This window comes from Choloepus didactylus, chromosome 12 (genome assembly GCF_015220235.1).
Source record: "Choloepus didactylus isolate mChoDid1 chromosome 12, mChoDid1.pri, whole genome shotgun sequence".
Classification (NCBI taxonomy): domain Eukaryota; kingdom Metazoa; phylum Chordata; class Mammalia; order Pilosa; family Megalonychidae; genus Choloepus; species Choloepus didactylus.
In genome coordinates, this window is record NC_051318.1 from 81,443,001 (window position 1) to 81,466,795 (window position 23,795).

A 23,795-nucleotide genomic window follows, 5' to 3' on the forward strand; every position below is an offset into this window, starting at 1 on the left:
ATGGTAAATAGTCTGACTCATGGGTTGTCACAGAGTACTTAGATGAAAAAGGGAACGTTCCTTTATACTTTATATAAAATTAGGGGTTTGTAAAATTAGGGGTTTGTAAAATTAGAAGACATAGCAATCCCAATACGTCAAGGCTTTACCTAATGAGAATATAGAGCATCTGTACCTTCCTGAAGTGTTTAAAAATTCTTAAAGCTCTAAATGTTTGCTAAATAATACTAACAGGGAGGAAAAAGGGATTATTTGCTTTTATTCACATATCTTATGTATTCTAGGTATTAAGCCAAAAGACATTTTTGTTATTGTTGCTAATGAGTGAATGAATGACTAGATAGTGATCATGTTTTCCCTTAAGAGGGGAGTAAAAGGAGAAAAAAAAATCCCAATAAAGGAAAATAGTCTCAAAGCATCTCACTCTTTTTTCTGAAAATATTCTTCCTCTTCTCTCTTCTCTCCAAGTAGGTTTTGTACTCTGTTTTTTTTTTTTTTTTTTTAATTTGTTCTTTTTTTCTTTGCCATTCTCTAAATGAGGACTTGGTGTATTTATATCCACAGCTAGAGCTGAAGCAGTCTTAGCTCAGCAAACTGCTAGAAGGTGCAAAGTGTGATCTTCCTCAGCTCACATAAATGATGGTTTGACTCAGGCTACCACTACTGTGATTTTAGTGATCACTTCAGCAAGCCTCTATAGGAGAGCTTGCATTGTTTCTTCAAGAATTCTCTTGGCTGGATCCACTGCTTGTATTCAAAATGGCATATCCTGGGGCAGGGAAAGATGGTGGAGTAGTGAGGTGTCAAATTTAGTTCCTCTTCTAGGGCAGCTGGTACATAGCCAGGAACTGTATGGAACAGTGGTTTCAGGGACTTCTGTGACTGGAAACGCATCATATACCAGTCTGACATGGGTGGAATGGCTGAGAATGCAGCAAAAAACTTAATGAATATGTTCAAGTGCTGGTTGTGTGATGAATGCACAACTATACGATGATACTGTGAACAGTACACCATAGATGATTGAATGGTATGTGAATATATCTCTATAAAATTGCAGGGAAAAAAATAAACAGAGGGATACAAATTCTGGAAGAAATGTGGATAGAGGGATGTACCCATTCACTGTTGGTGGATCTGCCAGTTTGAATGTATTATGTCCCCCCAAATGCCATTATCTTTGATGTAATCTTGTGTGGACAACCTAGCAGTGTTAATTTTATTGTAATTCTTTGAGTGTTTCCAGGAAATGTGCCCCACCCAGCTGTGGGTGATGACTCTGATTGGATAATTTCCTTGGAGATGTTGGCCCACCCATTCAGGGTGCGTCTGAATTAAATTACTGGAGGACTATGTAAGATCAGACAGAAGGAGCAAGCTGCTATAGCCGAGAGGGACACTTTGAAGGAAGCACAGGAGCTGCAGATGAGAGACAGTTTGAAGATGGCCATTGAAAGCAGATTCTTGGTCCAGAGAAGCTAACAGAGGACAAATACCCCAGGTGCAACTAAGAGTGACATTTTTGAGGAACTGCAGCCTAGAGAGGAACGTCCTGGGAGAAAGCCATTTTGAAACCAGAACTTTGGAGCAGACACTGGCCATGTGCCTTCCCAGCTAACAGAGGTTTTCTGGACACCATTGGCAATCCTCCAGTGAAGGTACCCAATTGCTGATGTGTTCCCTTGGGCACTTTATGGCCTTAAGACTGTAACTCTGTAACCAAATAAACCCCCTTTTATAAAGCCAATCCATCTCTGGTGTTTTACATTCCGGCAGCATTAGCAAACTAGAACAGTGGGAAAGTAGAATGGTGTAGCCTTTCTGGTGGTCAGTGTGGTGGTTCCACAAGAAGCTAAGTATGTGGGTGCCATAAGGTCTTACAGCCTCATTATGGGGTATATAGTTGGAAGATCTGAGAGCAGGGACACGAATGGACATTTGGACACTGGTGTTTATGGCAACAGTATTCCCAATTTGCAATGAGTGGAGGTGGCCTAAAGGAACATCAACTGATGAACAGAATGGTGAACTGTAGTGTATACATACAATGGAATATTGAGCAGGTGCAAGAAGGAATGAAGTTGTGAGACATGCAACTAGGTGAGTGGATCTTGAGGACAGCATTTTGAGTGAAGTACACCAGAAACAAAAAGGCAAACATTATAATGCTTCACTAAAATGGACTAACTATAATGTGCAAACTCTGAAAATTGAGTCTTAGAGAACAGGTTATCAGGGAAATGCTTATTAAAAGGTCCCTAGATTGTAAGCTCTTACAGCAGTCACATCTATTCCTGAGTTGTAATGGTTATCTCTAAAATTCTGAGATGCTGAGCTCTTTGTGTTTAACCTGGTTGGTCCAAACAATTTTGGGTTCATGTGTGACACCTGAAACTCAGAGTTAGAGTTCGGCAGCTATGAATGTCAGTTTTACCTCATATAGCAACTTAAAAAAGTTGAAAAAGAGTTCAGATTTCAATTAGAGATATGAATGAAGCAGAACTTGTTAGGACTAAGGCAAATAAGGCCAAAGGGTAAAAGACAATACTAGCTGTGTTTTAAAACTTCAACTTCTGTGTGAGACCAAGGGAAGAGATGTTTATTTGGTTCAGGATCTATATTTTCTGTAGCACACTATGTAATTTAACTTGTATGGCCAGTTTATTCAAACACCATAATTACATGGAACTTGAATAGGAAGTGAGATCTGGTAGGTTTGTACAGGTTAGTGTGAAATCCTGATACATCCCAAAGTAATTTGGGCAGAGAATAAAAATGCATTTGCAGGGCCCCTCATGAGGAACTGGAGAAAAATGCGGAAATATTGAACTTTCCCACCTGGGTTATTATTGATATTCTCACAAACGTTGAGGACTACCAATTTAGTAGACTGAGCCCTCAATCTTGGTGCTTGCTCTTATGAAGCTTATTACTGCAGAGGAGACACTACACCTACTTATAATTGTGCCTAAAAGTCTCCCCAAGAAAACCTCTTTGTTGCTCAGATGTGGTCTCTCTATCGCTCTAAGCCCACTTGGCAGGTGAACTCACTGCCCTACCCTCAACTTCGAGGGGTGTAAATCTCCCTGGAAATGTGGGGCATGATTCCCAGGGATGAGCCTGGACCCAGCACTGTGGGGTTGAGAAAATCTTCTTAAGCAAAAGGGGGAAGAGAAATGAAACAAAATAAAGTTTCAGTGGCTGGTAGATTTCAAAGGGAGTCAAGAAGTGACTCTGGAGGGTAATCTTCTGCTATTTAGATACTCCTTTTTAGTTTTTAGTGTATTGGAATATCTTGAAGGAAATACCCAAAACTGTGAAACTGTAACCCAGTAGCCTTGATTCTCGAAGATGATTGTGTAACTATGTAGCTTACATGGTGTGACCGTGTGACTGTGAAAACCTTGTGGCTCACATTCCCTTTATCCAGTATATGGACAGATGAGTAGAAAAATGGGGACAAAATGGGATGGGGGGAATGGAAAGTTTTAGCTGTATAGGTGTTCTTTTTTACTTTTATTTTTATTCTTATTTTTGTTTTGTTTTTTTTTTGGAGTAAGGAAAATGTTCAAAAATTTATTGTAGTGATGAAGCACAACTATATGATGATACTGTGAACTGTGCACTGTGGATGATTGGGTGCTATGTGAATATATCTCAATACAACTGAAATAAAAAAAAAATCTATTACATGAAAAAAATGGCATATCCTATTAATTGGAGATTACCCAAAAGGCTCCTCAAATATGAAAAAAAGTGGGATTCCTCTTAATGTTAGGATATTAGCTCTAAACTGTATTTTTGTAAACAGGGCTGGTGAAAGGAGGCTTTGAAAACTGACCTCTGAATGTTTTCTGCATTCTCTTTGCTAACTTCAAAACAATGTATGATCCAATTAAAGAAGTGTGCAAGACATGGCCCATAGACAAATTGCCCATCTAGGGTGGCACAAAGTCTGCTCAGACCTTATTATTGGGAAAGAAAAGCTCAAGAGAACTATTCAGTAGTCTTGTCATGCACTTTCTGCCACATTCATTAGAGTGTCAGGTTTTTAAAGCTGAACACGTAGACTCTTGCTTGCTGATAGATACCGGTTGGGGAATGAGAAATGATGCAGTCTCTCACCAAAGTAGACTAAACAATGACAAACTCCAGTGGGCTGAACTATTTTAGAGAAAGCACGTTTGTGGTGTCAACCACATGCCCATGATCTTTTGTGTGTTTTTCACTTTATGCTCTCAGAATGTTGGGCATCATGTCTATGAGAAATGGCTGAGACCACTGAATTCTCCAGAGAACACATTATGATCTCTGAAATTAAAAATGACCATTCAATGTCTCCTGAGATATTTAGGGCGAGTTTGGGTTTAGATGCTAACTGTAAAATACTTTTGCAGTATTTTCTTCATCGCTAAAAGCTCCTTGGAGTATCAAATAATATCATCTGATGGGCCATTCGCTTGTGTACTCTATTATTTTGTTACTTTGTTTCCCATAAATCTGGATTTGTTTATAAAAGGGAAATGAAAACAAGATTTTAAATCAGTGCTTTACTTTCCTTGTTGCTGAAGCAAGTACCATGCAATGTGTTGGCTTAAACAATGGGAATTTATTGGGTTTGAGGCTAGGTGAAGTCTAACTCAATGAGTCATCAAGGCAATGCATTCTTCCTGAAGACTGGTGTTCTGGGGCTGGCTTCTGATCCAAGTCTTGGCTTTTCTGCCACATGAAAATGCACATGGCCGCCCTTCCTGACTTCTATGTATTCTACTAGGTTCAATTGACTTCAGCTTTTGCCTGTTCTCTTTGTGTTTTTTTTTCTCTCTGTGTAAACTTCTCAATAAGGCCTTCAGTAATAGGATTAAGACCCATTCTGGACTACACTTATCTGAAGTAACCTCCTAGAAAGTTCCTATTTACAAGGGTTCACACCCACAGGAATGGACTATGTTTAAGAACATGTTTTTCTGGGGAGTGTAACTCCAGACCATCACAATTATTCAAGGGTTGCCCATCTTACTGTTGATCTAAATAACTCCATCTCCCTGATCTCTCTTTTCCTCCTTCTCAGGCTGCATACTGAGGAAAATAAAACAAATGAGACATCAGTTATATAAAGATATATATATATATATATATATATATATATATATAAAGATATATATATTCACATATACATCAATGACATATCAAATATATATGCATCATATATATATATATATAAATACACACACACTATATACGGGTGTGTATACATAAAATCCAGACATGGTATAAATATTTGTATTGTTAATATCTGACTGAATCCAAATTACATCAATGGTTCATATGTGTGCAGACAAAACCAGAAATGATAGTCAAATATTTAGTAATTGTTATAGCATGCCTTCCTGACCTTGTTGCCTAATAAGAGACAAAGTAGAAACCTACAGACCCATCATATTTTAATGTCACTTTGTCTTTCAGTCAGCAGAAGGTGTAGTTTGAGCTAGGAAACCTGGAGGACATGATTGGGTGCCATTGCATTACCCCAACAACAATAGCAGCAAAAACAGTGCCACTGTTTCAGGAAAAAAAACAAGCATTTCTTTCAACAATTAGTAACTAAGAGAGGTCCAGCACAACAATACTTTGATTAAAAAGATGGGGGAGAACAATAAAACTTAATAAGAAAAGAAAAACACTTATCAGTAAATATGTTGTTGCAGATTAGAAAAAAAAATAACCAAGGATTCCACCATGTATTTTATGTATGAGAGAAGAATAAAAAACAAATAAAAAGTATAAGAACTCAGGAAAGATATGTCCCGATAATAAGAGAAGGGGAATATATAAACTAACAAACTTCAGGAAGGAAATTGAACTCAACTCCAGAAGAGATCAGGCAAAATGTTCTTGAGAAAACAAAGGTTGAGCTCAAGTTTTATATCCAACCAAGACGTTTCAATTAGGAAAGGAACACACAAGTAGTTTTTCAAAGAATCTCTTGAGGCATCTACTAGAGAATGAATACATCCTGCCAAGAGTTAGTAGGTGAAAAATTGGACAAAGCCTCAATAATAAGCATCAAATACATTTAACTGTAAAACTAAATTCTAAAGCAAAAATATAGAGTGACAAAATATAGTACAAACACAATTAAACAACTTACCAAAATTGGGAAGGGAATGAGGAAAAAGGTTAAACATTTCAGCCTGCCTTACATATTCTGTCTAGGAGTCAAACAGTATGCCATAAACCTGACAAATCAAGTGGTAGACAAATAAGTATATTCAAATGTACAAAATTGAACACTTAGAAAGGATATACTATAGACCAAATTTTTAATAGAAGAGAAAGATGAAAAGAGAGAGGAAAAAGGCTGGAATAAATTTTGTTATTTTTCATAGGAGGAAACTAATATTTAATGAATACAGAAATACAGAACTAAGGATGTTTTAAGAAGGCATAAAATAAAGATAAACTCTAGAACAATAATAGAAACTTCACAAATATTAGAAAAATCTCAAGCAGGAGAGAGAAGAAAAGCGTTTAAATAGGGAAAAATAAACTTCAAAGATATATAAGCATAAAACAATAATCTAAAACTAAGACTAAATATATTCATTTTATCAATAAATGGACATGTTATAGTTGACTATTAAAAGAAAAGCAACAAGATGGCAGACTGGTGAGCTGTATGTTTTAGTTACTCCTCCAGGAAAGTAGGTAAAAAGCCAGGAACTGCGTGGACTGGACACCACAGAGCAATCTGTCTTTGGGCATACTTCATACAACACTCATGAAAACGTGGAACTGCTGAGATCAGCGAAATCTGTAAGTTTTTGCGGCCAGGGGACCCGCGCCCCTCCCTGCCAGGCTCAGTCCCGGGGGAGGAGGGGCTGTCAGCTCCAGGAAGGAGAAGGGAGAATTGCAGTGGCTGCTCTTACCGGAAACTCATTCTACTGATTCAAACTCCAACCATAGATAGACTGAGGCCAGACACCAGAGACTCTGAGAGCAGCCAGCCCAGCAGAGAGGAGACAGGCATAGAAAAAAAACAACACGAAAAACTCCAAAATAAAAGCAGAGGATTTTTGGAGTTCTGGTGAACACAGAAAGGGGAAGGGCGGAGATCAGGCCTTGAGGCGCATATGCAAATCCCGAAGCAAGGCTGATCTCTCTGCCCTGGGCACTTTTCCTTAATGGCCCTGGTTGCTTTGTCTATTAGCATTTCAATAACCCATTAGATCTCTGAGGAGGGCCGTTTTTTTTTTGTTTTGTTTTGTTTTTTTTTAAATCCTTTTTGCTTTTTCTAAAACAATTACTCTAAGAAGCTCAATACAGAAAGCTTCAAAGAATTGAAATTTGGGCACGTCAAGTCAAGAGCAGAACTAAGAGAGCTCTGAGACAAAAGGCAATAATCCAGTGGCTGAGAAAATTCACTAAACAACACAACTTCCCAAGAAAAGGGGGGTGTCCGCTCACAGCCACCATCCTGGTGGACAGGAAACACTCCTGCCCATCGCCAGCCCCATAGCCCAGAGCTGCCCCAGACAACCCAGTGTGACGGAAGTGCTTCAAATAACAGGCACACACCACAAAACTGGGCGTGGACATTAGCCTTCCCTGCAACCTCAGCTGAATGTCCCAGAGCTGGGAAGGGGGAGCAGTGTGAATTAACAGAGCCCCATTCAGCCATCATTTGAGCAGACTGGGAGCCTCCCAACACAGCCCAGCAGCCCAGAACTGCCCTGGGGGGACGGCACTCACCTGCGACATAGCACAGTCATCCCTCAACAGAGGACCCGGGGTGCACAGCCTGGAAGAGGAGCCCACTTGCAAGTCTCAGGAGCCATACGCCAATACCAAAGACTTGTGGGTCAGTGGCAGAGACAAACTGTGGCAGGACTGAACTGAAGGATTAGACTATTGCAGTAGCTTTAAAACTCTAGGATCATCAGGGAGATTTGATTGTTAGGGCCACCCCCCCTCCCCGACTGCCCAGAAACACGCCCCACATACAGGGCAGGCAACACCAACTACACACGCAAGCTTGGGACACCAATTGGGCCCCACAAGACTCACTCCCCCACTCACCAAAAAGGCTAAGCAGGGGAGATCTGGCTTGTGGAGAACAGGTGGCTCGTGGACGCCACCTGCTGGTTAGTTAGAGAAAGTGTACTCCACGAAGCTGTAGATCTGATAAATTAGAGATAAGGACTTCAACTGGTCTACAAACCCTAAAAGAACCCTATCAAGGTCAGCAAATGCCACGAGGCCAAAAACAACAGAAAATTATAAAGCATATGAAAAAACCAGACGATATGGATAACCCAAGCCCAAGCACCCAAATCAAAAGACCAGAAGAGACACACCTAGAGCAGCTACTCAAAGAACTAAAGATGAACAATGAGACCCTAGTACGGGATATGAAGGAAATCAAGAAGACCCTAGAAGAGCATAAAGAAGACATTGCAAGACTAAATAAAAAAATGGATGATCTTATGGAAATTAAAGAAACTGTTGACCAAATTAAAAAGATTCTGGACACTCATAGTACAAGACTAGAGGAAGTTGAACAACGAATCAGTGACCTGGAAGATGACAGAATGGAAAATGAAAACATAAAAGAAAGAATGGGGAAAAAAATTGAAAAACTCGAAATGGACCTCAGGGATATGATAGATAATATGAAACGTCCGAATATAAGACTCATTGGTGTCCCAGAAGGGGAAGAAAAGGGTAAAGGTCTAGGAAGAGTATTCAAAGAAATTGTTGGGGAAAACTTCCCAAATCTTCTAAACAACATAAATACACAAATCATAAATGCTCAGCGAACTCCAAATAGAATAAATCCAAAAAAACCCACTCCGAGACATATACTGATCACACTGTCAAACATAGAAGAGAAGGAGCAAGTTCTGAAAGCAGCAAGAGAAAAGCAATTCACCACATACAAAGGAAACAGCATAAGACTAAGTAGCGACTACTCAGCAGCCACCATGGAGGCGAGAAGGCAGTGGCATGATATATTTAAAATTCTGAGTGAGAGGAATTTCCAGCCAAGAATACTTTATCCAGCAAAGCTCTCCTTCAAATTTGAGGGAGAGCTTAAATTTTTCACAGACAAAGAAATGCTGAGAGAATTTGCTAACAAGAGACCTGCCCTACTGGAGATACTAAAGGGAGCCCTACAGACAGAGAAACAAAGACAGGACAGAGAGACTTGGAGAAAGGTTCAGTACTAAAGAGATTCGGTATGGGTACAATAAAGGATATTAATAGAGAGAGGGAAAAATATGGCAAACATAATCCAAAGGATAAGATGGCCGATTCAAGAAATGCCTTCACGGTTTTAACGTTGAATGTAAATGGATTAAACTCCCCAATTAAAAGATATAGATTCGCAGAATGGATCAAAAAAAATGAACCATCAATATGTTGCATACAAGAGACTCATCTTAGACACAGGGACACAAAGAAACTGAAAGTGAAAGGATGGAAAAAAATATTTCATGCAAGCTACAGCCAAAAGAAAGCAGGTGTAGCAATATTAATCTCAGATAAAATAGACTTCAAATGCAGGGATGTTTTGAGAGACAAAGAAGGCCACTACATACTAATAAAAGGGGCAATTCAGCAAGAAGAAATAACAATCGTAAATGTCTATGCACCCAATCAAGGTGCCACAAAATACATGAGAGAAACATTGGCAAAACTAAAGGAAGCAATTGATGTTTCCACAATAATTGTGGGAGACTTCAACACATCACTCTCTCCTATAGATAGATCAACCAGACAGAAGACCAATAAGGAAATTGAAAACCTAAACAATCTGATAAATGAATTAGATTTAACAGACATCTACAGGACATTACATCCCAAATCAACAGGATACACATACTTTTCTAGTGCTCACGGAACTTTCTCCAGAATAGATCATATGCTGGGACATAAAACAAGCCTCAATAAATTTAAAAAGATTGAAATTATTCAAAGCACATTCTCTGACCACAATGGAATACAATTAGAAGTCAATAACCATCAGAGACTTAGAAAATTCACAAATACCTGGAGGTTAAACAACACACTCCTAAACAATCAGTGGGTTAAAGAAGAAATAGCAAGAGAAATTGCTAAATATATAGAGACGAATGAAAATGAGAACACAACATACCAAAACCTATGGGATGCAGCAAAAGCAGTGCTAAGGGGGAAATTTATAGCACTAAACGCATATATTAAAAAGGAAGAAAGAGCCAAAATCAAAGAACTAATGGATCAACTGAAGAAGCTAGAAAATGAACAGCAAACCAATCCTAAACCAAGTACAAGAAAAGAAATAACAAGGATTAAAGCAGAAATAAATGACATAGAGAACAAAAAAACAATAGAAAGGATAAATATCACCAAAAGTTGGTTCTTTGAGAAGATCAACAAGATTGACAAGCCCCTAGCTAGACTGACAAAATCAAAAGAGAGAAGACCCATATAAACAAAATAATGAATGAAAAAGGTGACATAACTGCAGATCCTGAAGAAATTAAAAAAATTATAAGAGGATATTATGAACAACTGTATGGCAACAAACTGGATAATGTAGAAGAAATGGACAATTTCCTGGAAACATATGAACAACCTAGACTGACCAGAGAAGAAATAGAAGACCTCAACCAACCCATCACAAGCAAAGAGATCCAATCAGTCATCAAAAATCTTCCCACAAATAAATGCCCAGGGCCAGATGGCTTCACAGGGGAATTCTACCAAACTTTCCAGAAAGAACTGACACCAATCTTACTCAAACTCTTTCAAAACATTGAAAAAAATGGAACACTACCTAACTCATTTTATGAAGCTAACATCAATCTAATACCAAAACCAGGCAAAGATGCTACAAAAAAGGAAAACTACCGGCCAATCTCCCTAATGAATATAGATGCAAAAATCCTCAACAAAATACTTGCAAATCGAATCCAAAGACACATTAAAAAAATCATACACCATGACCAAGTGGGGTTCATTCCAGGCATGCAAGGATGGTTCAACATAAGAAAAACAATCAATGTATTACAACACATTAAAAACTCGAAAGGGAAAAATCAATTGATCATCTCAATAGATGCTGAAAAAGCATTTGACAAAATCCAACATCCGTTTTTGATAAAAACACTTCAAAAGGTAGGAATTGAAGGAAACTTCCTCAACATGATAAAGAGCATATATGAAAAACCCACAGCCAGCATAGTACTCAATGGTGAGAGACTGAAAGCCTTCCCTCTAAGATCAGGAACAAGACAAGGATGCCCGCTGTCACCACTGTTATTCAACATTGTGCTGGAAGTGCTAGCCAGGGCAATGCGGCAAGACAAAGAAATAAAAGGCATCCAAATTGGAAAAGAAGAAGTAAAACTGTCATTGTTTGCAGATGATATGATCTTATATCTAGAAAACCCTGAGAAATCAACGATACACCTACTAGAGCTAATAAACAAATTTAGCAAAGTAGCGGGATACAAGATTAATGCACATAAGTCAGTAATGTTTCTATATGCTAGAAATGAACAAACTGAAGAGACACTCAAGAAAAAGATACCATTTTCAATAGCAACTAAAAAAATCAAGTACCTAGGAATAAACTTAACCAAAGATGTAAAAGACCTATACAAAGAAAACTACATAACTCTACTAAAAGAAATAGAAGGGGACCTTAAAAGATGGAAAAATATTCCATGTTCATGGATAGGAAGGCTAAATGTCATTAAGATGTCAATTCTACCCAAACTCATCTACAGATTCAATGCAATCCCAATCAAAATTCCAACAACCTACTTTGCAGACTTGGAAAAGCTAGTTATCAAATTTATTTGGAAAGGGAAGATGCCTCGAATTGCTAAAGACACTTTAAAAAAGAAAAACAAAGTGGGAGGACTTACACTCCCTGACTTTGAAGCTTATTATAAAGCCACAGTTGCCAAAACAGCATGGTACTGGCACAAAGATAGACATATAGATCAATGGAATCGAATTGAGAATTCAGAGATAGACCCTCAGATCTATGGCCGACTGATCTTTGATAAGGCCCCCAAAGTCACCGAACTGAGCCATAATGGTCTTTTCAACAAATGGGGCTGGGAGAGTTGGATATCCATATCCAAAAGAATGAAAGAGGACCCCTACCTCACCCCCTACACAAAAATTAACTCAAAATGGACCAAAGATCTCAATATAAAAGAAAGTACCATTAAACTCCTAGAAGATAATGTAGGAAAACATCTTCAAGACCTTGTATTAGGAGGCCACTTCCTAGACTTTACACCCAAAGCACAAGCAACAAAAGAGAAAATAGATAAATGGGAACTCCTCAAGCTTAGAAGTTTTTGCACCTCAAAGGAATTTCTCAAAAAGGTAAAGAGGCAGCCAACTCAATGGGAAAAAATTTTTGGAAACCATGTATCTGACAAAAGACTGATATCTTGCATATACAAAGAAATCCTACAACTCAATGACAATAGTACAGACAGCCCAATTATAAAATGGGCAAAAGATATGAAAAGACAGTTCTCTGAAGAGGAAATACAAATGGCCAAGAAACACATGAAAAAATGTTCAGCTTCACTAGCTATTAGAGAGATGCAAATTAAGACCACAATGAGATACCATCTAACACCGGTTAGAATGGCTGCCATTAAACAAACAGGAAACTACAAATGCTGGAGGGGATGTGGAGAAATTGGAACTCTTATTCATTGTTGGTGGGACTGTATAATGGTTCAGCCACTCTGGAAGTCAGTCTGGCAGTTCCTTAGAAAACTAGAGATAGAGCTACCATTCGATCCAGCGATTGCACTTCTCGGGATATACCCTGAAGAACGGAAAGCAGTGACACGAACAGATATCTGCACGCCAATGTTCATAGCAGCATTATTCACAATTGCCAAGAGATGGAAACAACCCAAATGTCCATCAACAGATGAGTGGATAAATAAAATGTGGTATATACACACGATGGAATACTACGCGGCAGTAAGAAGGAATGATCTGGTGAAACATATGACAACATGGATGAACCTTGAAGACATAATGCTGAGCGAAATAAGCCAGGCACAAAAAGAGAAATATTATATGCTACCACTAATGTGAACTTTGAAAAATGTAAAACAAATGGTTTATAATGTAGAATGTAGGCGAACTAGCAGTAGAGAGCAATTAAGGAAGGGGGAACAATAATCCAAGAAGAACAGATAAGCTATTTAACGTTCTGGGGATGCCCAGAAATGACTATGGTCTGTTAATTTCTGATGGATATAGTAGGAACAAGTTCACTGAAATGTTGCTATAGTATGTAACTTTCTTGGGGTAAAGTAGGAACATGTTAGAAGTTAAGCAGTTATCTTAGGTTAGTTGTCTTTTTCTTACTCCCTTGCTATGGTCTCTTTGAAATGTTCTTTTATTGTATGTTTGTTTTCTTTTTAACTTTTTTTTTCATACAGTTGATTTGAAAAAAGAAGGGAAAGTTAAAAAAAAAAAAAAAAAAGAAAAAAGACAAACAAGGAAAAAAAAAAAAAAAAAACGATGTAGTGCCCCCTTGAGGAGCCTGTGGAGAATGCAGGGGTATTCGCCTACCCCACCTCCATGGTTGCTAACATGACCACAGACATAGGGGACTGGTGGTTTGATGGGTTGAGCCCTCTACCATAAGTTTTACCCTTGGGAAGACGGTTGCTGCAAAGGAGAGGCTAGGCCTCCCTGTATTTGTGCCTAAGAGTCTCCTCCTGAATGCCTCTTTGTTGCTCAGATGTGGCCCTCTCTCTCTGGCTAAGCCAACTTGAAAGGTGAAATCACTGCCCTCCCCCCTACGTGGGATCAGACACCCAGGGAAGTGAATCTCCCTGGCAACGTGGAATATGACTCTTGGGGAGGAATGTAGACCCGGCATCGTGGGATGGAGAACATCTTCTTGACCAAAAGGGGGATGTGAAAGGAAATGAAATAAGCTTCAGTGGCAGAGAGATTCCAAAACGAGCCGAGAGATCACTCTGGTGGGCACTCTTACGCACACTTTAGACAACCTTTTTTAGGTTCTAAAGAATTGGGGTAGCTGGTGGTGGATACCTGAAACTATTAAACTACAACCCAGAACCCATGAATCTCGAAGACAGTTGTATAAAAATGTAGCTTATGAGGGGTGACAGTGGGATTGGGAATGCCATAAGGACCAAACTCCACTTTGTCTAGTTTATGGATGGATGTGTAGAAAAGTAGGGGAAGCAAACAAACAGACAAAGGTACCTAGTGTTCTTTTTTACTTCAATTGCTCTTTTTCACTCTAATTATTATTCTTGTTATTTTTGTGTGTGTGCTAATGAAGGTGTCAGGGATTGATTTAGGTGATGAATGTACAACTATGTAATGGTACTGTAAACAATCGAAAGTACAATTTGTTTTGAAAAAAAAAAAAAAAAAAAAAAAAAAAAAAAAAAGAAAAGCAAGATTTTAAGGTCATTTTACAAAGAAAAATCTAAATCTGTGAAATATAGAAGTGATCCATAAAAAATAGTCACAAAAAATTGAAAGTAAAGGGATCACCAAAGTGGTTCCAAGTACATGCTTTCAGCTAAAAGGCAATAATAGAGACACATAAATGCACTTTATAATATATAATTAAGATAAAACTATTATGAAAAATCTACATATCAAATAACATGGCAGCAACTTGGCAAAATAAGAAATACAGGAGACAAAAGCAGAAATTAAAAAAATTGGTTTTAAAAAATCTCTCTAAATTCAAAGTAAATCAAATGGGACAAAATAAGCCAGGATATAAGAAACCTTAATAACATGATACAGATGCCTGATTAATTTATTTCAATTTCAGTATGAAAATGGGAATATACCTTTTTTTAAGTCCCATGGGGTATATAGAAAAAGCATGATGTAATCACGTAAACACACACATGTATATATACACACACACACACACATATATATATACACACATGTGCATGTTAAAAGGATAACATAAATGTTTTTATACTACATTTTTTTGGTAAAATAATTTACTGATGTTAAACCATTCCTGCAAATAGATACTTCAAAATACATTGAAATATGTCTCTATTATTGGACTTGGTGGCATAAACTCTTATTTTTCCCTTCTTTCTTTTTTATATTGGCGCCATTTCCCAACCAAATTTTAAATGGATACATTACTACTCATTTAAGGCTACATTTTCCAACTTAGGTAAGATATGAATAAATCTTCCTCTTATCTAAGTTATATTTTGGTTCCCTGTTACAGTATCATAGTCTTTACTCCAATAATGCAGTTATTAATTGTTTACCAACATTTCAATACTATAAGTAATGCTGTGATACATACAGGTGCATAAGTTTTTCTCTTTATTTTGGATTTTTTAGAATCATTACTTATAATTTCCTTTGTGAAAACATGAACCAATTTATATTGACACCCTCTATGCAGGATAATAGCAATTTCATTGAAACCTCATTCTTTTATGACTCAAGAGAGATCAAAAATATTTTCTCTTTCTGTTCAATCAGACTTTTCACAAACTTTGTTTTCATTCCACTCCTTTGCCAATGTTATTCTTAAATCTTATAATTACTTAAATATATGAGATATCACAGAAGTTGAAAGGACTGAGAAAGAAAAATGGCATTTGGTTTTCCTTTGGGGCTTAAGAAAGAAAACAAACATTTTAATTACATGGTACTTTTCATCTTTAACCTGACTTTCAGTAATTAAAATCTTTAATTACATTAATTAAAAAGACAACACTAAGATTAATGCTATTTTGGAGAAAAAAAAGAATTAAAGGAATTTTCCCTTGGACTTTGCTTTGATTTCAAATGTTACTTGCTGTCCACTCAGTTCAAATTGCCCTCTCATGTCATGCTCCGCTCTGATCACACAGTGTTTATTCAGCTTCAGATGAAGGGAAGCTGAAAGCCCATTTGGAGCTTTTATCTCCAGTACCTTCCCCACCCCTTCATCCTTTGTGGCTTTGACATACAGTCAATTAGACAGTCACTTATTGTGAAAATGTCCCGCTGATAAAATAGAGCTTAACCCTATTTTTTACTTTGTTTACATGAATATTTTCCATAAGTTTTCAGAGACAAGGACTTCAGATGCCCCATCCACCCCCCCTCATTTCACAGTGACTCGAGAGGTAAAGATGAATCCAGGACATGCTCCACTAGCAACACCTTTTAGCCAACTGCTTGGGCAGCTCTGAACCCACGCTCCCTTGGCCTTCGTTGCTCTCTTGAGGAGCACAGCAGGTTCCCAGCCATTTGCTCAGCCCAAACTGTCATGACAGAGGCAATTAGTGTGGTAATGAGAGTGTGGCATCCAAAATGCTATTTCCCACAGGGCTTGTCACATATTTCAGAGAACATTAGAAGCAGACAAAAATCTGCTTTGTCCCTTCCCTTCCCTGAATAGCTGGACCTTCAAAAATCTCAGACATATCAAGAAAAACAGATTGACAATTAGGGGCTGAGAGGAGCATATGAAATTTCCAAGTTTGAAGACTGGTTGATGAAAGTTGGGGTGACACTGACAAATGAGATTAAAAAGAATGTTCAATATACATTTTTTCCTCTATACTACCCAATTCTACAAAATAAAATTTCTTTAACGCAGATGAATTCAAGTTTCAACATATATTTATGAGAACCTGACTTTTCTTCCAGGTTTGAAAGGGTCTTACCCTTTCTATATACATGACATGATTTCAGAGTCATACTCAGAAAGAGTGCAGGAGCCTGAGAATAAATCTTTGGCAAGCTTAACTTCCTGCCACAAATTAACGATTTTGTGAGTTTATAATGACTCCAAAACTGAACTGGATTTTGAGATAGGGAAGAGTTTAATTCAGTTTATGAGGTGAGAGCAGCTATGGAAAGTTGTCTCATATGAAATCTCCTGAAGCAAAACTGCAGAAAATGAGCCTCCTCCCTTAATGTGATCTCACTGCAATGTTTAGTAATTGTTCTGTGAAACAAATACAACAAATTCATCAACATGCTGTGCCTTATGCTAAAGGGTCTAAACATAGGTGTTGAAAATCAGAATAAACTGATGATGTTTTGGGGGGTAGCTGGGCTTGTTCAGGATGTTGAAGTCCCATTTTATCCTTCGGGAAATTTTATAATGAAGCCTAGGAATACCACAGCAGATCTAAAATCCTAAGATTCTATGACCTAGATAATTTAAAACACTCCCTAAGGGTGGATAATTGTCCGAAGGTGCTTCCCATTGTGTGTGAAACCGTGACATCTGGGCTGTCCACATGCATTCATGCAGCACTTTGAGGAGAGCGGTGCTTTGTGAGTGGAGCTTCATAACTGGAGGTGATGGCTGTGCAGATGGCAACTGTGTGCCCAGTGTTCCTAAATCCATGTCCTTTCACTAGCGCTACAGCCCAAGAAAGATAATGATATAAGGCAGCTGTCTAGTGCCTCCATGTGTCCACAGGGACTGAACTTTGCATTCTTGCATAAAAGCTTGCATAGCTTTATATCTATGGCCTGTGCAATAACCCACCATCCTGTACTCTCCATATGCCTTAGTCTTTTATACCTACAAGAAGTAGAAAGCTACCATTGAAAGAAATTTTTTTCTTCTGTTCATAAAAGAAAAATCAATCCCCGTGGTGGTGAGAGGAAGTGATGAAAAAGGCAGAAAAATAGACTGGGATAACTGAAGGATAATGTCCTGGTAATCTACTGCTGCCTAAAAGCTATCCTCAGACAGTAGCTGGAAGCAATATCACGTTTGGGATTTCTTGTTCAATGACAGTCAGACTGTAGCTGGGACTTGAATCATTTTGAAAGCTCATATACCTTGCAGTTGGTGCTGGTTATCAACTGGAAACACCAAACAGCTGGAGATGAAGCAGCTGGCGCTCCTTGGCCATCTCTCTAGCTCTGTATGGTTTCTATGACATGATGGCTTCAAGGACTTCTTAGGTGGCTGCTCAGAGCTCCAACTGCATATGTCCCCAAAGAGAGAGAGAGAGCCAGAGGAAAGCCATACCACATTTTATGACAATGCCTCTGAAGGCACAGATCCACATCTGCCACGTTCTATTTGTTAGAAATGAGTTATTAAGGCCAGTGTGTATTTAATGGGGAGAGGTTTAGACTCCACCTTTTGGCAGGAGAGTTAAAACCACCACAAATAGAAATGTTACTTATTTTCTATTATCTCTAATATTAATAATCACAATCATACTCATAATGATAGTATCTGTCATTTTCTCAATTATAATATGTGCCAGGAATATTAAAGACATCATCTGCAATACATCCACTGAGATGGCTACTTCATTATCCTCAGTTTAAAGATGAAGAGACTGAGATTTAGAAGGTTTCATAATGTGCCCATGGTCCTACAGCCAGTAGACGTGGGATGTGATTTCCAACAAAAGTCCCCCAGACTCTAAAGTCCCCCAGCACTATCTAAAATACCCACTACACCAATTTATATATCCTTTTAATTTGACATTCTACATAGTAGGGATGCAGAGGACAGGAATCCCTATGATTCTACTTGTCATTTTGTTTGTGTGTGTATTCTTTGGCCATTTCACATCTTGCTAAGTTACAAATCAAATATGTTAAATGAAAGTGCTGTTATAGATATGAGAGATATGTCATTCCTGTGCATGAATTCATTACACATTCTCAGAGAAAGCATCAGATGGTAAAAGAAATTAACTTGTAAAATCCCTATTAATTTATGTTGGTGCAAGATAAAACTGAATCTAGGGAGTTATTTGTAGCTGATAGGTAACACCTGGAAAAACTGCTGAGTGGTTCTCTCTTAATGGGAACATGCTGAAGTATTGTACGACAGATGACAGTATTGTCCACTATTATTACCTCTTCTTCACCAGGAGTTATTAAAAGAGCCTGTGAGTCAAGTTGCTTAAATCATCAATAACATTCATGTAAACACCCACCACAGTATAACCAAATGCATCATCCCTGGAGAAGCATGACATCCAACTTAGGGCAGACAGAGAATTAAAAGTGGCCATTAATATACTTTGCATAATAATATAAGAACCAAAATATACCATTTACCTGTCCTACAGATTTGAACTTGTGTGTATGTTTATGGTGGTTGCATGAAATTTTAATGACTTATGCAGTAATGATAATATCAAAGATCAGTTATTGTACTTAAGCAGTTTGTAAGCACTGTTTACTGTGTTATGATATTTTAATTTCAAGGTATTCAGAGGTTAACTAAAGTTTGTAAATCTGGTGCTAAACAATTATTCACAGGCAACAGCATATATACTTACAGGATTTGAGAAGGTGAGTCTTTGTGAAACACGCACACATTTTAACTCTAATTTTATATTAACTACTTTATATTCCCCCAATGTTCTCATTTTTTGGAGTTATCTTCAAGCTTAGACTTGAAAAGTAACTGCATTTCCACTCAATAATTAAGGATAGAGTTTTAAGTTTTGGTTATTAAAACAAGAATTTTGAAACAGTTGTTTGACTTCTGACATGAATGAGAGATTAAGAATTCAATATATAAAATCAGTTTATGCTACTGAGCAGGTGTGATATTTAGGGTGAGTCGCTAAATCACTTAGTGATTCAATTTCACATTTAAAGATTGGAATATTAGGCATTGCATTTCAAATGTAGCTTTCTCTAGGATGCCGTATACATGACATGCACAACTATCTTTGAATTATGGAGAAGGAAGGAAGATCATGACTCTATAAGTCAGGAAATGAGACATACTCAGTGTATGTGACTTATCACATAGTTAATTACAGAAACATTTCCCAAACATCATAGCTCCTACACCCCAGAAAATGTCTACTGTTTCAGATTGGATTTCCTTTAAGAAAAATCAGAATTGTACCTCAGTTCACCACGTTCGACCCTTTTACGGTATCAAATCTTCCAAGAGGAAAATAAAGTACTTGTGTATTTTGGTTCATGATTATTACCACTTCCAGCAGAAGTAACATGCCAGACCTCTCTGCATCTACTCCTCCACCCCATCAAAACAGAATTGAGACAAAGAAGGACCTCCATGTTTTATAGGAGGCAGGGATAGAATTTGACCACCAAATTCTAAAATCACACGGAAGAAAGGCCTAAAACTCTATCTTTGGGTACTCTACCTCAAATAACAATTAATTAAATATTTTAAATCTATATGAGCTACTCCAAAACCTCAGGATGCAAATACTAGTTCATCCTTTTATTTTCTTTGCACTGACATATCCTACGACCACAAACTTTATTGTTTTGCCAGTGATGCTCTCCAAACTCCAAAAGTGTCCATAAACACACAGGCCTCACTAATTCTAACAGAAGTGGGCCCTGAATACAATGTCCAATTGTCCCCTTCAGTTTTACTGCTGTGGTCAAAACTACCATCAATTTCTCTTGGAGAAGCATCCCACATTGTGTTCCTAAAGTCACTCTTATCTGTTCAATGCACAGCAACCAGAGTGAAAGTTACAAAACACAAATCAGATCATATATTTCCATTGCCTTACAAGAAAAATCCTTAACATGGGCACAGGACTCTGCTTTTTGTGGTCCTTGCTTACCCCTTCCATGTCATCCCTATCACTCTCTCCTTATACATCATGAGGCAACAACATTGACCTTCTTTCTGTCCCTCCAATGCTCAAATATTGCTCATGCTTTAGAGCTTTAGAACTTAGTATTGCTTCTTCCTGAAATCCTAGGCACCCAGAATGTTACATATTTGGCTCCTTTATATCCAGTGTTAAATAGACACCTTCCCCCTCCATTACCAAATTGACGACCATGTCAACTCATTTTATTACCATTATGACACTTATCATTAGGGAAAATTATTTTTTTTCCTGCAATTTATTCATTCCCTTATTACTTCCTTCACTCATCATTAGAACATAAATTCCAGAGATGGCTTCCTGAATTGCTGAAATCTAGAAAAGTGCTGGGCATGGAGTAAGCCCTTAATAGATATTTGATGAATGAATGTTTAATAAATTAATAAATAAATGCCACTAGGCATAGGGGACATGAAAAAAATCTACCCCTCCACTGTGGATGTTGCTTCATGCTGTCATTTGGTTTCACTCTTGAAGACCGGGAGAGTAGACGAACGTAATACTGACTACTGTCTAATGGCAGAAAAAATGAAACAAAAGGAAAGAAAAAATGACTAATAGTCCTCAAAAGGAAACATAGTGCAGGAGCGCAAGATGTCTGTACTACTGACTTTACAGGAGGAGTTTCCATGCAATTTATAGAAGAATCTGAAAGTTCATCAGGGCCAGGCCTTGTGGCTGAGAGGTTGGATTTTGGCCGTGAGAGTGAGATCAACCAGGGTTTTCACTTTGTGTTGTGATGAAATAGAGCTTCATCATAAAAGTTTGCTTTGACAGGTCCTCTCAGGCATTGTATTGCTTCAGCTTATTCATTCTTCAAGCACTAGCAGTAAAGAGTTGAGCAAGTTTATTATTTTAATAGCAGCATTTGACATTTCAGATGAGCTTTTGTATCATATATGGCTGACTTCTTCAAAAGCCCTCTCCTGCATGATTTGGTTTCTTGACTAAACTCAGATTTTTGTTAACATAAATATGGTTCTAAGCCCCCAGAAACAGCAAACAGGGGTAATAATGGTAGTAGTAATAAGAAGAATATTTTTTGAGTGTTTAATATGTGCTGGACCCTACACTGAACACTTTAAAAGCATTATGAACAAAATGATATTGTTATCCCAATTTTATAGATAAAGAAACTCTTCTCATTCTGTCTATGCATTTCTTTCAAGAAATTGTATTCACACAAAGGATTTCTATTATTCCCATATACAGATGGCTCATATTTTCTATCAACTTCTATCGGTATCCAAGTGGCATCTTGATATCTCATCTTAAAGTTCTCAAAGAGACCTGAAATACTCTTTTCCAGAGTTCCCTCTTACAGTAAATGGTACCACCGTTTGTCTACTCATCCTTTATGCACACCATTCCCACACCTCAGCCTTAATAATTCCAAACCATCAACTCTTCTTATTTATTATATGTTTATGGATTCCTTCATTTGATCCCTCATATCCAGCTAGTATAACTTAACATCACTTTTACAAGCTGAACTACCAAATTCCTAACTGAGTCTACTCATAGTCACTATATCCATCTCTACTCTAGCTGTCCTAAGTATACCAGCCAAAGTGATTTTTTTTTAAATGCAAATCGTATCATGTCATTTTCATGCTTAGAACTCTTAAATACTTTTTCATTCTTTTTAGAATAAAGACAAATCTCCCTTAATGTAGTCCAAAAAGCCCTGCGAGGCTCTTCTTATGTCACTAATCTCATCTCAAGTTGTGGCTCCCCTAGCTTTCTGAACCAGCCACACTGGCCTTCTTCATATTTAGCATGTTTCCTCATACCAAAAGGACTTTGCATGTGCTATTTTCTCTCATTGGAGCCCTTTTTCTTGCCCTCTTCTCTTAGCTAGCACATACTCATCATACTCATCTTTCACACTCCAACTACCACTAAATCAGGGATGTCTTTCTGGTCTCATTGTGCACAACCTTCCCATTTTTAGTTCCCTTGGAACCATGTATCCATCCTTTGCAGCCCTCACTTGAGTTACTATCTTACGATTGTTTGTTTAGTCGATTAAGTTCTGTGAATGCGTTAGAAAGGATGCGGTTCAAGTCTAAGCTTATGACTTAAGACCTGGCTGCATCCGCTTTTGTCCTTGGGGGAAAGCCGTCTGCCAAGTCCTACTACCCTGAACCACCACTCTCAAAGTCAACCTGGCTCCATGGAGAGCCTGCATGGAAGAGAACCAAGACTCCTGCCTGTACAGCCTCAGAAGAGCTCCGAGTCACCTGCCAGCATGAACTTTCCAGACACATGAGTGAGGCCATTTTGGAAGTGAATCTTCCAGCTCCATTTGAGCTTCCCCTGCTGAAGCCACAAAGAACACAGATAAACTGTCTCCTCTTAAGTGCTGCCCAAATTAGAGAACTCTGAGAAAATGAGTGTTTGTTGTTGTTTTAAGATACTAAATTTTAAAGTGGCTTATATATATATATATATTTATATACAAATAAACAGCAAATGAAGAGAAAGCAATCATTACTAGCTGAAATCCCAAAATGCATATCCTGAAGTTGAAGTAAATAGTGGTGGAGTCAGAAGTCATTCTGGCAACACGGAAGTCATTTTTTAGAACTTTTTTTTTTTGTGGGAGAGGAGACTTTGGAATATCTGCTTGACTTGTGAGAGGATTAAAAGGGGAATTGGGAAAGATTTTAATAAAATTTTGCTGAACATTAACAATATATAACCCTTCAGGAAATTTTATAAAGAAGATGCTTAGTAAAGAATTAAAATAATTGTAATCATATTCTTTGCACCTGATTTCATGGCAAGAGTAGACAAAGAGCAAAAAGAGCTATGTGAAACTGCTTACATCCATAGTGATGTTCCATACTTAGTAACTCTATAAAAAGGATGACAGAGTTATAGAGTCAGCATTCAATGCCTATTCCACACACTTTCTATAGCAGCTTTATTTTATTGATTTGTTTTTATTTAAGTAAAAACAGCATTTTGAAAATATTGTTTTAAATGGAGGTAGCCAAGTTACAATAAGAAATAGTTATGCATGGCTGTGAATATCTGATCAGAAACTCAGTTGTGCACAAAATAAAACTTTATTTTCTGCATCTGAAATTAAGTTTCTGTTACGAGCTCCCTTTTTGAGGGATGGGAAAACTT